Source organism: Pungitius pungitius, chromosome 2 (assembly GCF_949316345.1).
Source record: "Pungitius pungitius chromosome 2, fPunPun2.1, whole genome shotgun sequence".
In the NCBI taxonomy this organism is placed as follows: Eukaryota; Metazoa; Chordata; class Actinopteri; order Perciformes; family Gasterosteidae; genus Pungitius; species Pungitius pungitius.
In genome coordinates this window covers 831,588-845,032 of record NC_084901.1, presented here as the reverse complement: position 1 = coordinate 845,032, position 13,445 = coordinate 831,588, and the positions used below count along the sequence as shown (strand labels likewise).

Below are 13,445 nucleotides of genomic sequence, written 5' to 3'. Positions count from 1 at the left end.
GAATCATAAAATTAGTTTGACATGTCAGAAGTGGGATTTGAACCCACGCCTCCAATTGGAGACCAGAAGTCTTTTTTGCTGAGAACAGAGTGGAAACTTAAGTCTGGCGCCTTAGACCACTCGGCCATCCTGACATTTGAACTGATGTATTAAAAAACGATAAATATACCATCTAAAAAGCAGCATGTCCAAATGAGTCAGTGTCCAGAGTGAATCATAAAAGTAGTTTGACATGTCAGAAGTGGGATTTGAAGCCACGCCTCCAATCGGAGACCAGAAGCCTCTTTCCTGAGAAAGGTTTCCAACCTTAAGTCTGGCGCCTTAGACCACTCGGCCATCCTGACAATAGCACTGCAGTGTTAAAAAACGATGAATATACAACCTAAAAAAGCAGCATGTCCAAATGAGTCAGTGTCCAGAGTGAATCATAAAAGTAGTTTGACATGTCAGAAGTGGGATTTGAACCCACGCCTCCAATCGGAGACCAGAAGTCTTTTTTGCTGAAAACAGAGTCGAAACTTAAGTCTGGCGCCTTAGACCACTCGGCCATCCTGACATTAGCACGGCAGTGTTAAAAAACAATGAATATACCACCTAAAAAAGCAGCATGTCCAAATGAGTCAGTGTCCAGAGTGAATCATAAAAGTAGTTTGACATGTCAGAAGTGGGATTTGAACCCACGCCTCCAATTGGAGACCAGAAGTCTTTTTTGCTGAGAACAGAGTCGAAACTTAAGTCTGGCGCCTTAGACCACTCGGCCATCCTGACATTTGAACTGATGTATTAAAAAACGATAAATATACCATCTAAAAACCAGCATGTCCAAATGAGTCAGTGTCCAGAGTGAATCATAAAAGTAGTTTGACATATCAGAAGTGGGATTTGAACCCACGCCTCCAATCGGAGACCAGAAGCCTCTTTCCTGAGAAAGGTTTCCAACCTTGAGTCTGGCGGCTTAGACCACTCGGCCATCCTGACATTAGCAGTGCAGTGTTGAAAAACGATGAATATACCACCTAAAAAAGCAGCATGTCCAAATGAGTCAGTGTCCAGAGTGAATCATAAAAGTAGTTTGACATGTCAGAAGTGGGATTTGAACCCACGCCTCCAATCGGAGACCAGAAGCCTCTTCCCTGAGAAAGGTTTCCAACCTTGAGTCTGGCGCCTTAGACCACTCGGCCATCCTGAAATTAGCACTGCAGTGTTAAAAAACGATGAATATACCATCTAAAAAGCAGCATGTCCAAATGAGTCAGTGTCCAGAGTGAATCATAAAAGTAGTTTGACCTGTCAGAAGTGGGATTTGAACCCACGCCTCCAATTGGAGACCAGAAGTCTTGTTTGCTGAGAACAGAGTCGAAGCTTAAGTCTGGCGCCTTAGACCACTCGGCCATCCTGACATTTGAACTAATGTATTAAAAAACTATAAATATACCATCTAAAAACCAGCATGTCCAAATGAGTCAGTGTCCAGAGTGAATCATAAAAGTAGTTTGACATGTCAGAAGTGGGATTTGAACCCACGCCTCCAATTGGAGACCAGAAGTCTTTTTTGCTGAGAACAGAGTCGAAACTTAAGTCTGGCGCCTTAGACCACTCGGCCATCCTGACATTTGAACTGATGTATTAAAAAACGATAAATATACCATCTAAAAACCAGCATGTCCAAATGAGTCAGTGTCCAGAGTGAATCATAAAAGTAGTTTGACATGTCAGAAGTGGGATTTGAAACCACGCCTCCAATCGGAGACCAGAAGCCTCTTTCCTGAGAAAGGTTTCCAACCTTGAGTCTGGCGGCTTAGACCACTCGGCCATCCTGACATTAGCAGTGCAGTGTTGAAAAACGATGAATATACCACCTAAAAAAGCAGCATGTCCAAATGAGTCAGTGTCCAGAGTGAATCATAAAAGTAGTTTGACATGTCAGAAGTGGGATTTGAACCCACGCCTCCAATTGGAGACCAGAAGTATTTTTTGCTGAGAACAGAGTCGAAACTTAAGTCTGGCGCCTTAGACCACTCGGCCATCCTGACATTTGAACTGATGTATTAAAAAACGATAAATATACCATCTAAAAAGCAGCATGTCCAAATGAGTCAGTGTCCAGAGTGAATCATAAAAGTAGTTTGACATGTCAGAAGTGGGATTTGAAGCCACGCCTCCAATCGGAGACCAGAAGCCTCTTTCCTGAGAAAGGTTTCCAACCTTGAGTCTGGCGCCTTAGACCACTCGGCCATCCTGACATTAGCACTGCAGTGTTAAAAAACGATGAATATACCACCTAAAAAAGCAGCATGTCCAAATGAGTCAGTGTCCAGAGTGAATCATAAAAGTAGTTTGACATGTCAGAAGTGGGATTTGAACCCACGCCTCCAATTGGAGACCAGAAGTCTTTTTTGCTGAGAACAGAGTCGAAACTTAAGTCTGGCGCCTTAGACCACTCGGCCATCCTGACATTTGAACTGATGTATTAAAAAACGATAAATATACCATCTAAAAAGCAGCATGTCCAAATGAGTCAGTGTCCAGAGTGAATCATAAAAGTAGTTTGACATGTCAGAAGTGGGATTTGAACCCACGCCTCCAATCGGAGACCAGAAGCCTCTTTCCTGAGAAAGGTTTCCAACCTTGAGTCTGGCTCCTTAGACCACTCGGCCATCCTGACATTTGAACTGATGTATTAAAAAACGATAAATATACCATCTAAAAAGCAGCATGTCCAAATGAGTCAGTGTCCAGAGTGAATCATAAAAGTAGTTTGACATGTCAGAAGTGGGATTTGAACCCACGCCTCCAATCGGAGACCAGAAGTCTTTTTTGCTGAGAACAGAGTCGAAACTTAAGTCTGGCGCCTTAGACCACTCGGCCATCCTGACATTAGCACGGCAGTGTTAAAAAACAATGAATATACCACCTAAAAAAGCAGCATGTCCAAATGAGTCAGTGTCCAGAGTGAATCATAAAATTAGTTTGACATGTCAGAAGTGGGATTTGAACCCACGCCTCCAATTGGAGACCAGAAGTCTTTTTTGCTGAGAACAGAGTGGAAACTTAAGTCTGGCGCCTTAGACCACTCGGCCATCCTGACATTTGAACTGATGTATTTAAAAACGATAAATATACCATCTAAAAACCAGCATGTCCAAATGAGTCAGTGTCCAGAGTGAATCATAAAAGTAGTTTGACATGTCAGAAGTGGGATTTGAACCCACGCCTCCAATCGGAGACAAGAAGCCTCTTTCCTGAGAAAGGTTTCCAACCTTAAGTCTGGCGCCTTAGACCACTCGGCCATCCTGACAATAGCACTGCAGTGTTAAAAAACGATGAATATACAACCTAAAAAAGCAGCATGTCCAAATGAGTCAGTGTCCAGAGTGAATCATAAAAGTAGTTTGACATGTCAGAAGTGGGATTTGAACCCACGCCTCCAATCGGAGACCAGAAGTCTTTTTTGCTGAGAACAGAGTCGAAACTTAAGTCTGGCGCCTTAGACCACTCGGCCATCCTGACATTAGCACGGCAGTGTTAAAAAACAATGAATATACCACCTAAAAAAGCAGCATGTCCAAATGAGTCAGTGTCCAGAGTGAATCATAAAAGTAGTTTGACATGTCAGAAGTGGGATTTGAACCCACGCCTCCAATTGGAGACCAGAAGTCTTTTTTGCTGAGAACAGAGTCGAAACTTAAGTCTGGCGCCTTAGACCACTCGGCCATCCTGACATTTGAACTGATGTATTAAAAAACGATAAATATACCATCTAAAAACCAGCATGTCCAAATGAGTCAGTGTCCAGAGTGAATCATAAAAGTAGTTTGACATATCAGAAGTGGGATTTGAACCCACGCCTCCAATCGGAGACCAGAAGCCTCTTTCCTGAGAAAGGTTTCCAACCTTGAGTCTGGCGGCTTAGACCACTCGGCCATCCTGACATTAGCAGTGCAGTGTTGAAAAACGATGAATATACCACCTAAAAAAGCAGCATGTCCAAATGAGTCAGTGTCCAGAGTGAATCATAAAAGTAGTTTGACATGTCAGAAGTGGGATTTGAACCCACGCCTCCAATCGGAGACCAGAAGCCTCTTCCCTGAGAAAGGTTTCCAACCTTGAGTCTGGCGCCTTAGACCACTCGGCCATCCTGAAATTAGCACTGCAGTGTTAAAAAACGATGAATATACCATCTAAAAAGCAGCATGTCCAAATGAGTCAGTGTCCAGAGTGAATCATAAAAGTAGTTTGACTTGTCAGAAGTGGGATTTGAACCCACGCCTCCAATTGGAGACCAGAAGTCTTGTTTGCTGAGAACAGAGTCGAAGCTTAAGTCTGGCGCCTTAGACCACTCGGCCATCCTGACATTTGAACTAATGTATTAAAAAACGATAAATATACCATCTAAAAACCAGCATGTCCAAATGAGTCAGTGTCCAGAGTGAATCATAAAAGTAGTTTGACATGTCAGAAGTGGGATTTGAACCCACGCCTCCAATTGGAGACCAGAAGTCTTTTTTGCTGAGAACAGAGTCGAAACTTAAGTCTGGCGCCTTAGACCACTCGGCCATCCTGACATTTGAACTGATGTATTAAAAAACGATAAATATACCATCTAAAAACCAGCATGTCCAAATGAGTCAGTGTCCAGAGTGAATCATAAAAGTAGTTTGACATGTCAGAAGTGGGATTTGAACCCACGCCTCCAATCGGAGACCAGAAGCCTCTTTCCTGAGAAAGGTTTCCAACCTTGAGTCTGGCGCCTTAGACCACTCGGCCATCCTGACTTTAGCAGTGCAGTGTTGAAAAACGATGAATATACCACCTAAAAAAGCAGCATGTCCAAATGAGTCAGTGTCGAGAGTGAATCATAAAAGTAGTTTGACATGTCAGAAGTGGGATTTGAACCCACGCCTGCAATCGGAGAGACCAGAAGCCTCTTTCCTGAGAAAGGTTTCCAACCTTGAGTCTGGCGCCTTAGACCACTCGGCCATCCTGACATTAGCACTGCAGTGTTAAAAAACAATGAATATACCACCTAAAAAAGCAGCATGTCCAAATGAGTCAGTGTCCAGAGTGAATCATAAAAGTAGTTTGACATGTCAGAAGTGGGATTTGAACCCACGACTCCAATCGGAGACCAGAAGCCTCTTTCCTGAGAAAGGTTTCCAACCTTGAGTCTGGCGCCTTAGACCACTCGGCCATCCTGACATTTGAAATGATGTATTAAAAAACGATAAATATACCATCTAAAAACCAGCATGTCCAAATGAGTCAGTGTCCAGAGTAAATCATAAAAGTAGTTTGACATGTCAGAAGTGGGATTTGAACCCACGCCTCCAATTGGAGACCAGAAGTCTTTTTTGCTGAGAACAGAGTGGAAACTTAAGTCTGGCGCCTTAGACCACTCGGCCATCCTGACATTAGCACTGCAGTGTTAAAAAACGATGAATATACAACCTAAAAAAGCAGCATGTCCAAATGAGTCAGTTTCCACAGTGAATCATAAAAGTAGTTTGACATGTCAGAAGTGGGATTTGAACCCACGCCTCCAATTGGAGACCAGAAGTCTTTTTTGCTGAGAACAGAGTGGAAACTTAAGTCTGGCGCCTTAGACCACTCGGCCATCCTGACATTTGAACTGATGTATTTAAAAACGATAAATATACCATCTAAAAACCAGCATGTCCAAATGAGTCAGTGTCCAGAGTGAATCATAAAAGTAGTTTGACATGTCAGAAGTGGGATTTGAACACACGCCTCCAATCGGAGACCAGAAGCCTCTTTCCTGAGAAAGGTTTCCAACCTTGAGTCTGGCGCCTTAGACCACTCGGCCATCCTGACATTTGAAATGATGTATTAAAAAACGATAAATATACCATCTAAAAACCAGCATGTCCAAATGAGTCAGTGTCCAGAGTAAATCATAAAAGTAGTTTGACATGTCAGAAGTGGGATTTGAACCCACGCCTCCAATTGGAGACCAGAAGTCTTTTTTGCTGAGAACAGAGTGGAAACTTAAGTCTGGCGCCTTAGACCACTCGGCCATCCTGACATTTGAACTGATGTATTTAAAAACGATAAATATACCATCTAAAAACCAGCATGTCCAAATGAGTCAGTGTCCAGAGTGAATCATAAAAGTAGTTTGACATGTCAGAAGTGGGATTTGAACACACGCCTCCAATCGGAGACCAGAAGCCTCTTTCCTGAGAAAGGTTTCCAACCTTGAGTCTGGCGCCTTAGACCACTCGGCCATCCTGACATTTGAAATGATGTATTAAAAAACGATAAATATACCATCTAAAAACCAGCATGTCCAAATGAGTCAGTGTCCAGAGTAAATCATAAAAGTAGTTTGACATGACAGAAGTGCGATTTGAACCCACGCCTCCAATTGGAGACCAGAAGTCTTTTTTGCTGAGAACTGAGTGGAAACTTAAGTCTGGCGCCTTAGACCACTCGGCCATCCTGACATTAGCACTGCAGTGTTAAAAAACGATGAATATACAACCTAAAAAAGCAGCATGTCCAAATGAGTCAGTTTCCACAGTGAATCATAAAAGTAGTTTGACATGTCAGAAGTGGGATTTGAACCCACGCCTCCAATTGGAGACCAGAAGTCTTTTTTGCTGAGAACAGAGTGGAAACTTAAGTCTGGCGCCTTAGACCACTCGGCCATCCTGACATTTGAACTGATGTATTTAAAAACGATAAATATACCATCTAAAAACCAGCATGTCCAAATGAGTCAGTGTCCAGAGTGAATCATAAAAGTAGTTTGACATGTCAGAAGTGGGATTTGAACACACGCCTCCAATCGGAGACAAGAAGCCTCTTTCCTGAGAAAGGTTTCCAACCTTAAGTCTGGCGCCTTAGACCACTCGGCCATCCTGACATTAGCACTGCAGTGTTAAAAAACGATGAATATACAACCTAAAAAAGCAGCATGTCCAAATGAGTCAGTGTCCAGAGTGAATCATAAAAGTAGTTTGACATGTCAGAAGTGGGATTTGAACCCACGCCTCCAATCGGAGACCAGAAGTCTTTTTTGCTGAGAACAGAGTCGAAACTTAAGTCTGGCGCCTTAGACCACTCGGCCATCCTGACATTAGCACGGCAGTGTTAAAAAACAATGAATATACCACCTAAAAAAGCAGCATGTCCAAATGAGTCAGTGTCCAGAGTGAATCATAAAAGTAGTTTGACATGTCAGAAGTGGGATTTGAACCCACGCCTCCAATTGGAGACCAGAAGTCTTTTTTGCTGAGAACAGAGTCGAAACTTAAGTCTGGCGCCTTAGACCACTCGGCCATCCTGACATTAGCACTGCAGTGTTAAAAAACGATGAATATACAACCTAAAAAAGCAGCATGTCCAAATGAGTCAGTGTCCACAGTGAATCATAAAATTAGTTTGACATGTCAGAAGTGGGATTTGAACCCACGCCTCCAATTGGAGACCAGAAGTCTTTTTTGCTGAGAACAGAGTGGAAACTTAAGTCTGGCGCCTTAGACCACTCGGCCATCCTGACATTTGAACTGATGTATTTAAAAACGATAAATATACCATCTAAAAACCAGCATGTCCAAATGAGTCAGTGTCCAGAGTGAATCATAAAAGTAGTTTGACATGTCAGAAGTGGGATTTGAACCCACGCCTCCAATCGGAGACAAGAAGCCTCTTTCCTGAGAAAGGTTTCCAACCTTAAGTCTGGCGCCTTAGACCACTCGGCCATCCTGACAATAGCACTGCAGTGTTAAAAAACGATGAATATACAACCTAAAAAAGCAGCATGTCCAAATGAGTCAGTGTCCAGAGTGAATCATAAAAGTAGTTTGACATGTCAGAAGTGGGATTTGAACCCACGCCTCCAATCGGAGACCAGAAGTCTTTTTTGCTGAGAACAGAGTCGAAACTTAAGTCTGGCGCCTTAGACCACTCGGCCATCCTGACATTAGCACGGCAGTGTTAAAAAACAATGAATATACCACCTAAAAAAGCAGCATGTCCAAATGAGTCAGTGTCCAGAGTGAATCATAAAAGTAGTTTGACATGTCAGAAGTGGGATTTGAACCCACGCCTCCAATTGGAGACCAGAAGTCTTTTTTGCTGAGAACAGAGTCGAAACTTAAGTCTGGCGCCTTAGACCACTCGGCCATCCTGACATTTGAACTGATGTATTAAAAAACGATAAATATACCATCTAAAAACCAGCATGTCCAAATGAGTCAGTGTCCAGAGTGAATCATAAAAGTAGTTTGACATATCAGAAGTGGGATTTGAACCCACGCCTCCAATCGGAGACCAGAAGCCTCTTTCCTGAGAAAGGTTTCCAACCTTGAGTCTGGCGGCTTAGACCACTCGGCCATCCTGACATTAGCAGTGCAGTGTTGAAAAACGATGAATATACCACCTAAAAAAGCAGCATGTCCAAATGAGTCAGTGTCCAGAGTGAATCATAAAAGTAGTTTGACATGTCAGAAGTGGGATTTGAACCCACGCCTCCAATCGGAGACCAGAAGCCTCTTCCCTGAGAAAGGTTTCCAACCTTGAGTCTGGCGCCTTAGACCACTCGGCCATCCTGAAATTAGCACTGCAGTGTTAAAAAACGATGAATATACCATCTAAAAAGCAGCATGTCCAAATGAGTCAGTGTCCAGAGTGAATCATAAAAGTAGTTTGACTTGTCAGAAGTGGGATTTGAACCCACGCCTCCAATTGGAGACCAGAAGTCTTGTTTGCTGAGAACAGAGTCGAAGCTTAAGTCTGGCGCCTTAGACCACTCGGCCATCCTGACATTTGAACTAATGTATTAAAAAACGATAAATATACCATCTAAAAACCAGCATGTCCAAATGAGTCAGTGTCCAGAGTGAATCATAAAAGTAGTTTGACATGTCAGAAGTGGGATTTGAACCCACGCCTCCAATTGGAGACCAGAAGTCTTTTTTGCTGAGAACAGAGTCGAAACTTAAGTCTGGCGCCTTAGACCACTCGGCCATCCTGACATTTGAACTGATGTATTAAAAAACGATAAATATACCATCTAAAAAGCAGCATGTCCAAATGAGTCAGTGTCCACAGTGAATCATAAAAGTAGTTTGACATGTCAGAAGAGGGATTTGAAACCACGCCTCCCAATAGGAGAGACCAGAAGCCTCTTTCCTGAGAAAGGTTTCCAACCTTGAGTCTGGCGCCTTAGACCACTCGGCCATCCTGACATTAGCACTGCAGTGTTAAAAAACGATGAATATACCACCTAAAAAAGCAGCATGTCCAAATGAGTCAGTGTCCAGAGTGAATCATAAAAGTAGTTTGACATGTCAGAAGTGGGATTTGAACCCACGCCTCCAATCGGAGACCAGAAGCCTCTTCCCTGAGAAAGGTTTCCAACCTTGAGTCTGGCGCCTTAGACCACTCGGCCATCCTGACATTAGCACTGCAGTGTTAAAAAACGATAAATATACCATCTAAAAAGCAGCATGTCCAAATGAGTCAGTGTCCAGAGTGAATCATAAAAGTAGTTTGACTTGTCAGAAGTGGGATTTGAACCCACGCCTCCAATTGGAGACCAGAAGTCTTTTTTGCTGAGAACAGAGTCGAAACTTAAGTCTGGCGCCTTAGACCACTCGGCCATCCTGACAATTGAACTGATGTATTAAAAAACGATAAATATACCATCTAAAAACCAGCATGTCCAAATGAGTCAGTGTCCAGAGTGAATCATAAAAGTAGTTTGACATGTCAGAAGTGGGATTTGAACCCACGCCTGCAATCGGAGAGACCAGAAGCCTCTTTCCTGAGAAAGGTTTCCAACCTTGAGTCTGGCGCCTTAGACCACTCGGCCATCCTGACATTAGCACTGCAGTGTTAAAAAACGATGAATATACCACCTAAAAAAGCAGCATGTCCAAATGAGTCAGTGTCCAGAGTGAATCATAAAAGTAGTTTGACATGTCAGAAGTGGGATTTGAACCCACGCCTCCAATCGGAGACCAGAAGCCTCTTTCCTGAGAAAGGTTTCCAACCTTGAGTCTGGCGCCTTAGACCACTCGGCCATCCTGACTTTAGCAGTGCAGTGTTGAAAAACGATGAATATACCACCTAAAAAAGCAGCATGTCCAAATGAGTCAGTGTCCAGAGTGAATCATAAAAGTAGTTTGACATGTCAGAAGTGGGATTTGAACCCACGCCTCCAATCGGAGACCAGAAGCCTCTTTCCTGAGAAAGGTTTCCAACCTTGAGTCTGGCGCCTTAGACCACTCGGCCATCCTGACTTTAGCAGTGCAGTGTTGAAAAACGATGAATATACCACCTAAAAAAGCAGCATGTCTGAATGAGTCAGTGTCCAGAGTGAATCATAAAAGTAGTTTGACATGTCAGAAGTGGGATTTGAACCCACGCCTCCAATCGGAGACAAGAAGCCTCTTTCCTGAGAAAGGTTTCCAACCTTAAGTCTGGCGCCTTAGACCACTCGGCCATCCTGACAATAGCACTGCAGTGTTAAAAAACGATGAATATACAACCTAAAAAAGCAGCATGTCCAAATGAGTCAGTGTCCAGAGTGAATCATAAAAGTAGTTTGACATGTCAGAAGTGGGATTTGAACCCACGCCTCCAATCGGAGACCAGAAGTCTTTTTTGCTGAGAACAGAGTCGAAACTTAAGTCTGGCGCCTTAGACCACTCGGCCATCCTGACATTAGCACGGCAGTGTTAAAAAACAATGAATATACCACCTAAAAAAGCAGCATGTCCAAATGAGTCAGTGTCCAGAGTGAATCATAAAAGTAGTTTGACATGTCAGAAGTGGGATTTGAACCCACGCCTCCAATTGGAGACCAGAAGTCTTTTTTGCTGAGAACAGAGTCGAAACTTAAGTCTGGCGCCTTAGACCACTCGGCCATCCTGACATTTGAACTGATGTATTAAAAAACGATAAATATACCATCTAAAAACCAGCATGTCCAAATGAGTCAGTGTCCAGAGTGAATCATAAAAGTAGTTTGACATATCAGAAGTGGGATTTGAACCCACGCCTCCAATCGGAGACCAGAAGCCTCTTTCCTGAGAAAGGTTTCCAACCTTGAGTCTGGCGGCTTAGACCACTCGGCCATCCTGACATTAGCAGTGCAGTGTTGAAAAACGATGAATATACCACCTAAAAAAGCAGCATGTCCAAATGAGTCAGTGTCCAGAGTGAATCATAAAAGTAGTTTGACATGTCAGAAGTGGGATTTGAACCCACGCCTCCAATCGGAGACCAGAAGCCTCTTCCCTGAGAAAGGTTTCCAACCTTGAGTCTGGCGCCTTAGACCACTCGGCCATCCTGAAATTAGCACTGCAGTGTTAAAAAACGATGAATATACCATCTAAAAAGCAGCATGTCCAAATGAGTCAGTGTCCAGAGTGAATCATAAAAGTAGTTTGACTTGTCAGAAGTGGGATTTGAACCCACGCCTCCAATTGGAGACCAGAAGTCTTGTTTGCTGAGAACAGAGTCGAAGCTTAAGTCTGGCGCCTTAGACCACTCGGCCATCCTGACATTTGAACTAATGTATTAAAAAACGATAAATATACCATCTAAAAACCAGCATGTCCAAATGAGTCAGTGTCCAGAGTGAATCATAAAAGTAGTTTGACATGTCAGAAGTGGGATTTGAACCCACGCCTCCAATTGGAGACCAGAAGTCTTTTTTGCTGAGAACAGAGTCGAAACTTAAGTCTGGCGCCTTAGACCACTCGGCCATCCTGACATTTGAACTGATGTATTAAAAAACGATAAATATACCATCTAAAAAGCAGCATGTCCAAATGAGTCAGTGTCCACAGTGAATCATAAAAGTAGTTTGACATGTCAGAAGAGGGATTTGAAACCACGCCTCCCAATAGGAGAGACCAGAAGCCTCTTTCCTGAGAAAGGTTTCCAACCTTGAGTCTGGCGCCTTAGACCACTCGGCCATCCTGACATTAGCACTGCAGTGTTAAAAAACGATGAATATACCACCTAAAAAAGCAGCATGTCCAAATGAGTCAGTGTCCAGAGTGAATCATAAAAGTAGTTTGACATGTCAGAAGTGGGATTTGAACCCACGCCTCCAATCGGAGACCAGAAGCCTCTTCCCTGAGAAAGGTTTCCAACCTTGAGTCTGGCGCCTTAGACCACTCGGCCATCCTGACATTAGCACTGCAGTGTTAAAAAACGATAAATATACCATCTAAAAAGCAGCATGTCCAAATGAGTCAGTGTCCAGAGTGAATCATAAAAGTAGTTTGACTTGTCAGAAGTGGGATTTGAACCCACGCCTCCAATTGGAGACCAGAAGTCTTTTTTGCTGAGAACAGAGTCGAAACTTAAGTCTGGCGCCTTAGACCACTCGGCCATCCTGACAATTGAACTGATGTATTAAAAAACGATAAATATACCATCTAAAAACCAGCATGTCCAAATGAGTCAGTGTCCAGAGTGAATCATAAAAGTAGTTTGACATGTCAGAAGTGGGATTTGAACCCACGCCTGCAATCGGAGAGACCAGAAGCCTCTTTCCTGAGAAAGGTTTCCAACCTTGAGTCTGGCGCCTTAGACCACTCGGCCATCCTGACATTAGCACTGCAGTGTTAAAAAACGATGAATATACCACCTAAAAAAGCAGCATGTCCAAATGAGTCAGTGTCCAGAGTGAATCATAAAAGTAGTTTGACATGTCAGAAGTGGGATTTGAACCCACGCCTCCAATCGGAGACCAGAAGCCTCTTTCCTGAGAAAGGTTTCCAACCTTGAGTCTGGCGCCTTAGACCACTCGGCCATCCTGACTTTAGCAGTGCAGTGTTGAAAAACGATGAATATACCACCTAAAAAAGCAGCATGTCCAAATGAGTCAGTGTCCAGAGTGAATCATAAAAGTAGTTTGACATGTCAGAAGTGGGATTTGAACCCACGCCTCCAATCGGAGACCAGAAGCCTCTTTCCTGAGAAAGGTTTCCAACCTTGAGTCTGGCGCCTTAGACCACTCGGCCATCCTGACTTTAGCAGTGCAGTGTTGAAAAACGATGAATATACCACCTAAAAAAGCAGCATGTCTGAATGAGTCAGTGTCCAGAGTGAATCATAAAAGTAGTTTGACATGTCAGAAGTGGGATTTGAACCCACGCCTCCAATTGGAGACCAGAAGTCTTTTTTGCTGAGAACAGAGTCGAAACTTAAGTCTGGCGCCTTAGACCACTCGGCCATCCTGACATTTGAACTGATGTATTAAAAAACGATAAATATACCATCTAAAAACCAGCATGTCCAAATGAGTGAGTGTCCACAGTGAATCATAAAAGTAGTTTGACATGTCAGAAGAGGGATTTGAACCCACGCCTCCAATAGGAGAGACCAGAAGCCTCTTCCCTGAGAAAGGTTTCCAACCTTGAGTCTGGCGCCTTAGACCACTCGGCCATCCTGACATTAGC

General features: G+C 43.4%; 58 non-coding genes across 58 annotated transcripts; all 58 read right to left on the bottom strand.

Annotated features, from left to right (window-relative positions):
• Positions 1-22: 22 nt before the first annotated feature.
• Positions 23-134, bottom strand: trnal-uaa (transfer RNA leucine (anticodon UAA)). Its single transcript has 2 exons — positions 97-134; positions 23-68 (listed from the first exon to the last, which is right to left on the bottom strand). It is a non-coding gene; the product is annotated as a tRNA-Leu (tRNA).
• A 99-nt stretch (positions 135-233) lies between these two features.
• trnal-uaa (transfer RNA leucine (anticodon UAA)) lies at positions 234-344 on the bottom strand. Its single transcript has 2 exons — positions 307-344; positions 234-279 (listed from the first exon to the last, which is right to left on the bottom strand). It is a non-coding gene; the product is annotated as a tRNA-Leu (tRNA).
• A 100-nt stretch (positions 345-444) lies between these two features.
• On the bottom strand, positions 445-556 carry trnal-uaa (transfer RNA leucine (anticodon UAA)). Its single transcript has 2 exons — positions 519-556; positions 445-490 (listed from the first exon to the last, which is right to left on the bottom strand). It is a non-coding gene; the product is annotated as a tRNA-Leu (tRNA).
• Positions 557-656: 100 nt separating this feature from the next.
• On the bottom strand, positions 657-768 carry trnal-uaa (transfer RNA leucine (anticodon UAA)). The gene is made up of 2 exons: positions 731-768; positions 657-702 (listed from the first exon to the last, which is right to left on the bottom strand). It is a non-coding gene; the product is annotated as a tRNA-Leu (tRNA).
• Positions 769-1,078: 310 nt separating this feature from the next.
• trnal-caa (transfer RNA leucine (anticodon CAA)) lies at positions 1,079-1,189 on the bottom strand. Its single transcript has 2 exons — positions 1,152-1,189; positions 1,079-1,124 (listed from the first exon to the last, which is right to left on the bottom strand). It is a non-coding gene; the product is annotated as a tRNA-Leu (tRNA).
• A 99-nt stretch (positions 1,190-1,288) lies between these two features.
• Positions 1,289-1,400, bottom strand: trnal-uaa (transfer RNA leucine (anticodon UAA)). The gene is made up of 2 exons: positions 1,363-1,400; positions 1,289-1,334 (listed from the first exon to the last, which is right to left on the bottom strand). It is a non-coding gene; the product is annotated as a tRNA-Leu (tRNA).
• Positions 1,401-1,499: 99 nt separating this feature from the next.
• On the bottom strand, positions 1,500-1,611 carry trnal-uaa (transfer RNA leucine (anticodon UAA)). Its single transcript has 2 exons — positions 1,574-1,611; positions 1,500-1,545 (listed from the first exon to the last, which is right to left on the bottom strand). It is a non-coding gene; the product is annotated as a tRNA-Leu (tRNA).
• A 310-nt stretch (positions 1,612-1,921) lies between these two features.
• trnal-uaa (transfer RNA leucine (anticodon UAA)) lies at positions 1,922-2,033 on the bottom strand. Its single transcript has 2 exons — positions 1,996-2,033; positions 1,922-1,967 (listed from the first exon to the last, which is right to left on the bottom strand). It is a non-coding gene; the product is annotated as a tRNA-Leu (tRNA).
• Positions 2,034-2,132: 99 nt separating this feature from the next.
• On the bottom strand, positions 2,133-2,243 carry trnal-caa (transfer RNA leucine (anticodon CAA)). The gene is made up of 2 exons: positions 2,206-2,243; positions 2,133-2,178 (listed from the first exon to the last, which is right to left on the bottom strand). It is a non-coding gene; the product is annotated as a tRNA-Leu (tRNA).
• A 100-nt stretch (positions 2,244-2,343) lies between these two features.
• trnal-uaa (transfer RNA leucine (anticodon UAA)) lies at positions 2,344-2,455 on the bottom strand. The gene is made up of 2 exons: positions 2,418-2,455; positions 2,344-2,389 (listed from the first exon to the last, which is right to left on the bottom strand). It is a non-coding gene; the product is annotated as a tRNA-Leu (tRNA).
• A 99-nt stretch (positions 2,456-2,554) lies between these two features.
• Positions 2,555-2,665, bottom strand: trnal-caa (transfer RNA leucine (anticodon CAA)). Its single transcript has 2 exons — positions 2,628-2,665; positions 2,555-2,600 (listed from the first exon to the last, which is right to left on the bottom strand). It is a non-coding gene; the product is annotated as a tRNA-Leu (tRNA).
• Positions 2,666-2,764: 99 nt separating this feature from the next.
• On the bottom strand, positions 2,765-2,876 carry trnal-uaa (transfer RNA leucine (anticodon UAA)). The gene is made up of 2 exons: positions 2,839-2,876; positions 2,765-2,810 (listed from the first exon to the last, which is right to left on the bottom strand). It is a non-coding gene; the product is annotated as a tRNA-Leu (tRNA).
• A 100-nt stretch (positions 2,877-2,976) lies between these two features.
• Positions 2,977-3,088, bottom strand: trnal-uaa (transfer RNA leucine (anticodon UAA)). The gene is made up of 2 exons: positions 3,051-3,088; positions 2,977-3,022 (listed from the first exon to the last, which is right to left on the bottom strand). It is a non-coding gene; the product is annotated as a tRNA-Leu (tRNA).
• Positions 3,089-3,187: 99 nt separating this feature from the next.
• On the bottom strand, positions 3,188-3,298 carry trnal-uaa (transfer RNA leucine (anticodon UAA)). The gene is made up of 2 exons: positions 3,261-3,298; positions 3,188-3,233 (listed from the first exon to the last, which is right to left on the bottom strand). It is a non-coding gene; the product is annotated as a tRNA-Leu (tRNA).
• Positions 3,299-3,398: 100 nt separating this feature from the next.
• Positions 3,399-3,510, bottom strand: trnal-uaa (transfer RNA leucine (anticodon UAA)). Its single transcript has 2 exons — positions 3,473-3,510; positions 3,399-3,444 (listed from the first exon to the last, which is right to left on the bottom strand). It is a non-coding gene; the product is annotated as a tRNA-Leu (tRNA).
• Positions 3,511-3,610: 100 nt separating this feature from the next.
• On the bottom strand, positions 3,611-3,722 carry trnal-uaa (transfer RNA leucine (anticodon UAA)). Its single transcript has 2 exons — positions 3,685-3,722; positions 3,611-3,656 (listed from the first exon to the last, which is right to left on the bottom strand). It is a non-coding gene; the product is annotated as a tRNA-Leu (tRNA).
• Positions 3,723-4,032: 310 nt separating this feature from the next.
• On the bottom strand, positions 4,033-4,143 carry trnal-caa (transfer RNA leucine (anticodon CAA)). The gene is made up of 2 exons: positions 4,106-4,143; positions 4,033-4,078 (listed from the first exon to the last, which is right to left on the bottom strand). It is a non-coding gene; the product is annotated as a tRNA-Leu (tRNA).
• Positions 4,144-4,242: 99 nt separating this feature from the next.
• Positions 4,243-4,354, bottom strand: trnal-uaa (transfer RNA leucine (anticodon UAA)). The gene is made up of 2 exons: positions 4,317-4,354; positions 4,243-4,288 (listed from the first exon to the last, which is right to left on the bottom strand). It is a non-coding gene; the product is annotated as a tRNA-Leu (tRNA).
• A 99-nt stretch (positions 4,355-4,453) lies between these two features.
• On the bottom strand, positions 4,454-4,565 carry trnal-uaa (transfer RNA leucine (anticodon UAA)). Its single transcript has 2 exons — positions 4,528-4,565; positions 4,454-4,499 (listed from the first exon to the last, which is right to left on the bottom strand). It is a non-coding gene; the product is annotated as a tRNA-Leu (tRNA).
• Positions 4,566-4,664: 99 nt separating this feature from the next.
• On the bottom strand, positions 4,665-4,775 carry trnal-caa (transfer RNA leucine (anticodon CAA)). The gene is made up of 2 exons: positions 4,738-4,775; positions 4,665-4,710 (listed from the first exon to the last, which is right to left on the bottom strand). It is a non-coding gene; the product is annotated as a tRNA-Leu (tRNA).
• Positions 4,776-4,875: 100 nt separating this feature from the next.
• trnal-caa (transfer RNA leucine (anticodon CAA)) lies at positions 4,876-4,988 on the bottom strand. Its single transcript has 2 exons — positions 4,951-4,988; positions 4,876-4,923 (listed from the first exon to the last, which is right to left on the bottom strand). It is a non-coding gene; the product is annotated as a tRNA-Leu (tRNA).
• Positions 4,989-5,088: 100 nt separating this feature from the next.
• On the bottom strand, positions 5,089-5,199 carry trnal-caa (transfer RNA leucine (anticodon CAA)). The gene is made up of 2 exons: positions 5,162-5,199; positions 5,089-5,134 (listed from the first exon to the last, which is right to left on the bottom strand). It is a non-coding gene; the product is annotated as a tRNA-Leu (tRNA).
• A 99-nt stretch (positions 5,200-5,298) lies between these two features.
• trnal-uaa (transfer RNA leucine (anticodon UAA)) lies at positions 5,299-5,410 on the bottom strand. The gene is made up of 2 exons: positions 5,373-5,410; positions 5,299-5,344 (listed from the first exon to the last, which is right to left on the bottom strand). It is a non-coding gene; the product is annotated as a tRNA-Leu (tRNA).
• A 100-nt stretch (positions 5,411-5,510) lies between these two features.
• trnal-uaa (transfer RNA leucine (anticodon UAA)) lies at positions 5,511-5,622 on the bottom strand. Its single transcript has 2 exons — positions 5,585-5,622; positions 5,511-5,556 (listed from the first exon to the last, which is right to left on the bottom strand). It is a non-coding gene; the product is annotated as a tRNA-Leu (tRNA).
• Positions 5,623-5,721: 99 nt separating this feature from the next.
• On the bottom strand, positions 5,722-5,832 carry trnal-caa (transfer RNA leucine (anticodon CAA)). The gene is made up of 2 exons: positions 5,795-5,832; positions 5,722-5,767 (listed from the first exon to the last, which is right to left on the bottom strand). It is a non-coding gene; the product is annotated as a tRNA-Leu (tRNA).
• A 99-nt stretch (positions 5,833-5,931) lies between these two features.
• Positions 5,932-6,043, bottom strand: trnal-uaa (transfer RNA leucine (anticodon UAA)). The gene is made up of 2 exons: positions 6,006-6,043; positions 5,932-5,977 (listed from the first exon to the last, which is right to left on the bottom strand). It is a non-coding gene; the product is annotated as a tRNA-Leu (tRNA).
• Positions 6,044-6,142: 99 nt separating this feature from the next.
• On the bottom strand, positions 6,143-6,253 carry trnal-caa (transfer RNA leucine (anticodon CAA)). The gene is made up of 2 exons: positions 6,216-6,253; positions 6,143-6,188 (listed from the first exon to the last, which is right to left on the bottom strand). It is a non-coding gene; the product is annotated as a tRNA-Leu (tRNA).
• Positions 6,254-6,352: 99 nt separating this feature from the next.
• Positions 6,353-6,464, bottom strand: trnal-uaa (transfer RNA leucine (anticodon UAA)). Its single transcript has 2 exons — positions 6,427-6,464; positions 6,353-6,398 (listed from the first exon to the last, which is right to left on the bottom strand). It is a non-coding gene; the product is annotated as a tRNA-Leu (tRNA).
• Positions 6,465-6,564: 100 nt separating this feature from the next.
• trnal-uaa (transfer RNA leucine (anticodon UAA)) lies at positions 6,565-6,676 on the bottom strand. The gene is made up of 2 exons: positions 6,639-6,676; positions 6,565-6,610 (listed from the first exon to the last, which is right to left on the bottom strand). It is a non-coding gene; the product is annotated as a tRNA-Leu (tRNA).
• A 99-nt stretch (positions 6,677-6,775) lies between these two features.
• trnal-uaa (transfer RNA leucine (anticodon UAA)) lies at positions 6,776-6,886 on the bottom strand. Its single transcript has 2 exons — positions 6,849-6,886; positions 6,776-6,821 (listed from the first exon to the last, which is right to left on the bottom strand). It is a non-coding gene; the product is annotated as a tRNA-Leu (tRNA).
• A 100-nt stretch (positions 6,887-6,986) lies between these two features.
• trnal-uaa (transfer RNA leucine (anticodon UAA)) lies at positions 6,987-7,098 on the bottom strand. Its single transcript has 2 exons — positions 7,061-7,098; positions 6,987-7,032 (listed from the first exon to the last, which is right to left on the bottom strand). It is a non-coding gene; the product is annotated as a tRNA-Leu (tRNA).
• Positions 7,099-7,198: 100 nt separating this feature from the next.
• Positions 7,199-7,310, bottom strand: trnal-uaa (transfer RNA leucine (anticodon UAA)). Its single transcript has 2 exons — positions 7,273-7,310; positions 7,199-7,244 (listed from the first exon to the last, which is right to left on the bottom strand). It is a non-coding gene; the product is annotated as a tRNA-Leu (tRNA).
• Positions 7,311-7,410: 100 nt separating this feature from the next.
• Positions 7,411-7,522, bottom strand: trnal-uaa (transfer RNA leucine (anticodon UAA)). The gene is made up of 2 exons: positions 7,485-7,522; positions 7,411-7,456 (listed from the first exon to the last, which is right to left on the bottom strand). It is a non-coding gene; the product is annotated as a tRNA-Leu (tRNA).
• A 99-nt stretch (positions 7,523-7,621) lies between these two features.
• Positions 7,622-7,732, bottom strand: trnal-uaa (transfer RNA leucine (anticodon UAA)). The gene is made up of 2 exons: positions 7,695-7,732; positions 7,622-7,667 (listed from the first exon to the last, which is right to left on the bottom strand). It is a non-coding gene; the product is annotated as a tRNA-Leu (tRNA).
• Positions 7,733-7,832: 100 nt separating this feature from the next.
• Positions 7,833-7,944, bottom strand: trnal-uaa (transfer RNA leucine (anticodon UAA)). Its single transcript has 2 exons — positions 7,907-7,944; positions 7,833-7,878 (listed from the first exon to the last, which is right to left on the bottom strand). It is a non-coding gene; the product is annotated as a tRNA-Leu (tRNA).
• Positions 7,945-8,044: 100 nt separating this feature from the next.
• Positions 8,045-8,156, bottom strand: trnal-uaa (transfer RNA leucine (anticodon UAA)). The gene is made up of 2 exons: positions 8,119-8,156; positions 8,045-8,090 (listed from the first exon to the last, which is right to left on the bottom strand). It is a non-coding gene; the product is annotated as a tRNA-Leu (tRNA).
• Positions 8,157-8,466: 310 nt separating this feature from the next.
• trnal-caa (transfer RNA leucine (anticodon CAA)) lies at positions 8,467-8,577 on the bottom strand. The gene is made up of 2 exons: positions 8,540-8,577; positions 8,467-8,512 (listed from the first exon to the last, which is right to left on the bottom strand). It is a non-coding gene; the product is annotated as a tRNA-Leu (tRNA).
• Positions 8,578-8,676: 99 nt separating this feature from the next.
• On the bottom strand, positions 8,677-8,788 carry trnal-uaa (transfer RNA leucine (anticodon UAA)). Its single transcript has 2 exons — positions 8,751-8,788; positions 8,677-8,722 (listed from the first exon to the last, which is right to left on the bottom strand). It is a non-coding gene; the product is annotated as a tRNA-Leu (tRNA).
• Positions 8,789-8,887: 99 nt separating this feature from the next.
• Positions 8,888-8,999, bottom strand: trnal-uaa (transfer RNA leucine (anticodon UAA)). Its single transcript has 2 exons — positions 8,962-8,999; positions 8,888-8,933 (listed from the first exon to the last, which is right to left on the bottom strand). It is a non-coding gene; the product is annotated as a tRNA-Leu (tRNA).
• Positions 9,000-9,312: 313 nt separating this feature from the next.
• trnal-caa (transfer RNA leucine (anticodon CAA)) lies at positions 9,313-9,423 on the bottom strand. The gene is made up of 2 exons: positions 9,386-9,423; positions 9,313-9,358 (listed from the first exon to the last, which is right to left on the bottom strand). It is a non-coding gene; the product is annotated as a tRNA-Leu (tRNA).
• A 99-nt stretch (positions 9,424-9,522) lies between these two features.
• trnal-uaa (transfer RNA leucine (anticodon UAA)) lies at positions 9,523-9,634 on the bottom strand. The gene is made up of 2 exons: positions 9,597-9,634; positions 9,523-9,568 (listed from the first exon to the last, which is right to left on the bottom strand). It is a non-coding gene; the product is annotated as a tRNA-Leu (tRNA).
• A 99-nt stretch (positions 9,635-9,733) lies between these two features.
• On the bottom strand, positions 9,734-9,846 carry trnal-caa (transfer RNA leucine (anticodon CAA)). The gene is made up of 2 exons: positions 9,809-9,846; positions 9,734-9,781 (listed from the first exon to the last, which is right to left on the bottom strand). It is a non-coding gene; the product is annotated as a tRNA-Leu (tRNA).
• A 100-nt stretch (positions 9,847-9,946) lies between these two features.
• trnal-caa (transfer RNA leucine (anticodon CAA)) lies at positions 9,947-10,057 on the bottom strand. Its single transcript has 2 exons — positions 10,020-10,057; positions 9,947-9,992 (listed from the first exon to the last, which is right to left on the bottom strand). It is a non-coding gene; the product is annotated as a tRNA-Leu (tRNA).
• A 100-nt stretch (positions 10,058-10,157) lies between these two features.
• trnal-caa (transfer RNA leucine (anticodon CAA)) lies at positions 10,158-10,268 on the bottom strand. Its single transcript has 2 exons — positions 10,231-10,268; positions 10,158-10,203 (listed from the first exon to the last, which is right to left on the bottom strand). It is a non-coding gene; the product is annotated as a tRNA-Leu (tRNA).
• A 100-nt stretch (positions 10,269-10,368) lies between these two features.
• On the bottom strand, positions 10,369-10,479 carry trnal-uaa (transfer RNA leucine (anticodon UAA)). Its single transcript has 2 exons — positions 10,442-10,479; positions 10,369-10,414 (listed from the first exon to the last, which is right to left on the bottom strand). It is a non-coding gene; the product is annotated as a tRNA-Leu (tRNA).
• A 100-nt stretch (positions 10,480-10,579) lies between these two features.
• Positions 10,580-10,691, bottom strand: trnal-uaa (transfer RNA leucine (anticodon UAA)). Its single transcript has 2 exons — positions 10,654-10,691; positions 10,580-10,625 (listed from the first exon to the last, which is right to left on the bottom strand). It is a non-coding gene; the product is annotated as a tRNA-Leu (tRNA).
• Positions 10,692-10,791: 100 nt separating this feature from the next.
• On the bottom strand, positions 10,792-10,903 carry trnal-uaa (transfer RNA leucine (anticodon UAA)). Its single transcript has 2 exons — positions 10,866-10,903; positions 10,792-10,837 (listed from the first exon to the last, which is right to left on the bottom strand). It is a non-coding gene; the product is annotated as a tRNA-Leu (tRNA).
• Positions 10,904-11,002: 99 nt separating this feature from the next.
• On the bottom strand, positions 11,003-11,113 carry trnal-caa (transfer RNA leucine (anticodon CAA)). The gene is made up of 2 exons: positions 11,076-11,113; positions 11,003-11,048 (listed from the first exon to the last, which is right to left on the bottom strand). It is a non-coding gene; the product is annotated as a tRNA-Leu (tRNA).
• A 100-nt stretch (positions 11,114-11,213) lies between these two features.
• On the bottom strand, positions 11,214-11,324 carry trnal-caa (transfer RNA leucine (anticodon CAA)). The gene is made up of 2 exons: positions 11,287-11,324; positions 11,214-11,259 (listed from the first exon to the last, which is right to left on the bottom strand). It is a non-coding gene; the product is annotated as a tRNA-Leu (tRNA).
• A 99-nt stretch (positions 11,325-11,423) lies between these two features.
• Positions 11,424-11,535, bottom strand: trnal-uaa (transfer RNA leucine (anticodon UAA)). The gene is made up of 2 exons: positions 11,498-11,535; positions 11,424-11,469 (listed from the first exon to the last, which is right to left on the bottom strand). It is a non-coding gene; the product is annotated as a tRNA-Leu (tRNA).
• A 99-nt stretch (positions 11,536-11,634) lies between these two features.
• trnal-uaa (transfer RNA leucine (anticodon UAA)) lies at positions 11,635-11,746 on the bottom strand. Its single transcript has 2 exons — positions 11,709-11,746; positions 11,635-11,680 (listed from the first exon to the last, which is right to left on the bottom strand). It is a non-coding gene; the product is annotated as a tRNA-Leu (tRNA).
• A 313-nt stretch (positions 11,747-12,059) lies between these two features.
• Positions 12,060-12,170, bottom strand: trnal-caa (transfer RNA leucine (anticodon CAA)). The gene is made up of 2 exons: positions 12,133-12,170; positions 12,060-12,105 (listed from the first exon to the last, which is right to left on the bottom strand). It is a non-coding gene; the product is annotated as a tRNA-Leu (tRNA).
• Positions 12,171-12,269: 99 nt separating this feature from the next.
• trnal-uaa (transfer RNA leucine (anticodon UAA)) lies at positions 12,270-12,381 on the bottom strand. The gene is made up of 2 exons: positions 12,344-12,381; positions 12,270-12,315 (listed from the first exon to the last, which is right to left on the bottom strand). It is a non-coding gene; the product is annotated as a tRNA-Leu (tRNA).
• A 99-nt stretch (positions 12,382-12,480) lies between these two features.
• On the bottom strand, positions 12,481-12,593 carry trnal-caa (transfer RNA leucine (anticodon CAA)). The gene is made up of 2 exons: positions 12,556-12,593; positions 12,481-12,528 (listed from the first exon to the last, which is right to left on the bottom strand). It is a non-coding gene; the product is annotated as a tRNA-Leu (tRNA).
• A 100-nt stretch (positions 12,594-12,693) lies between these two features.
• On the bottom strand, positions 12,694-12,804 carry trnal-caa (transfer RNA leucine (anticodon CAA)). Its single transcript has 2 exons — positions 12,767-12,804; positions 12,694-12,739 (listed from the first exon to the last, which is right to left on the bottom strand). It is a non-coding gene; the product is annotated as a tRNA-Leu (tRNA).
• Positions 12,805-12,904: 100 nt separating this feature from the next.
• Positions 12,905-13,015, bottom strand: trnal-caa (transfer RNA leucine (anticodon CAA)). The gene is made up of 2 exons: positions 12,978-13,015; positions 12,905-12,950 (listed from the first exon to the last, which is right to left on the bottom strand). It is a non-coding gene; the product is annotated as a tRNA-Leu (tRNA).
• Positions 13,016-13,115: 100 nt separating this feature from the next.
• trnal-uaa (transfer RNA leucine (anticodon UAA)) lies at positions 13,116-13,227 on the bottom strand. Its single transcript has 2 exons — positions 13,190-13,227; positions 13,116-13,161 (listed from the first exon to the last, which is right to left on the bottom strand). It is a non-coding gene; the product is annotated as a tRNA-Leu (tRNA).
• Positions 13,228-13,326: 99 nt separating this feature from the next.
• trnal-caa (transfer RNA leucine (anticodon CAA)) lies at positions 13,327-13,439 on the bottom strand. The gene is made up of 2 exons: positions 13,402-13,439; positions 13,327-13,374 (listed from the first exon to the last, which is right to left on the bottom strand). It is a non-coding gene; the product is annotated as a tRNA-Leu (tRNA).
• Positions 13,440-13,445: the final 6 nt, after the last annotated feature.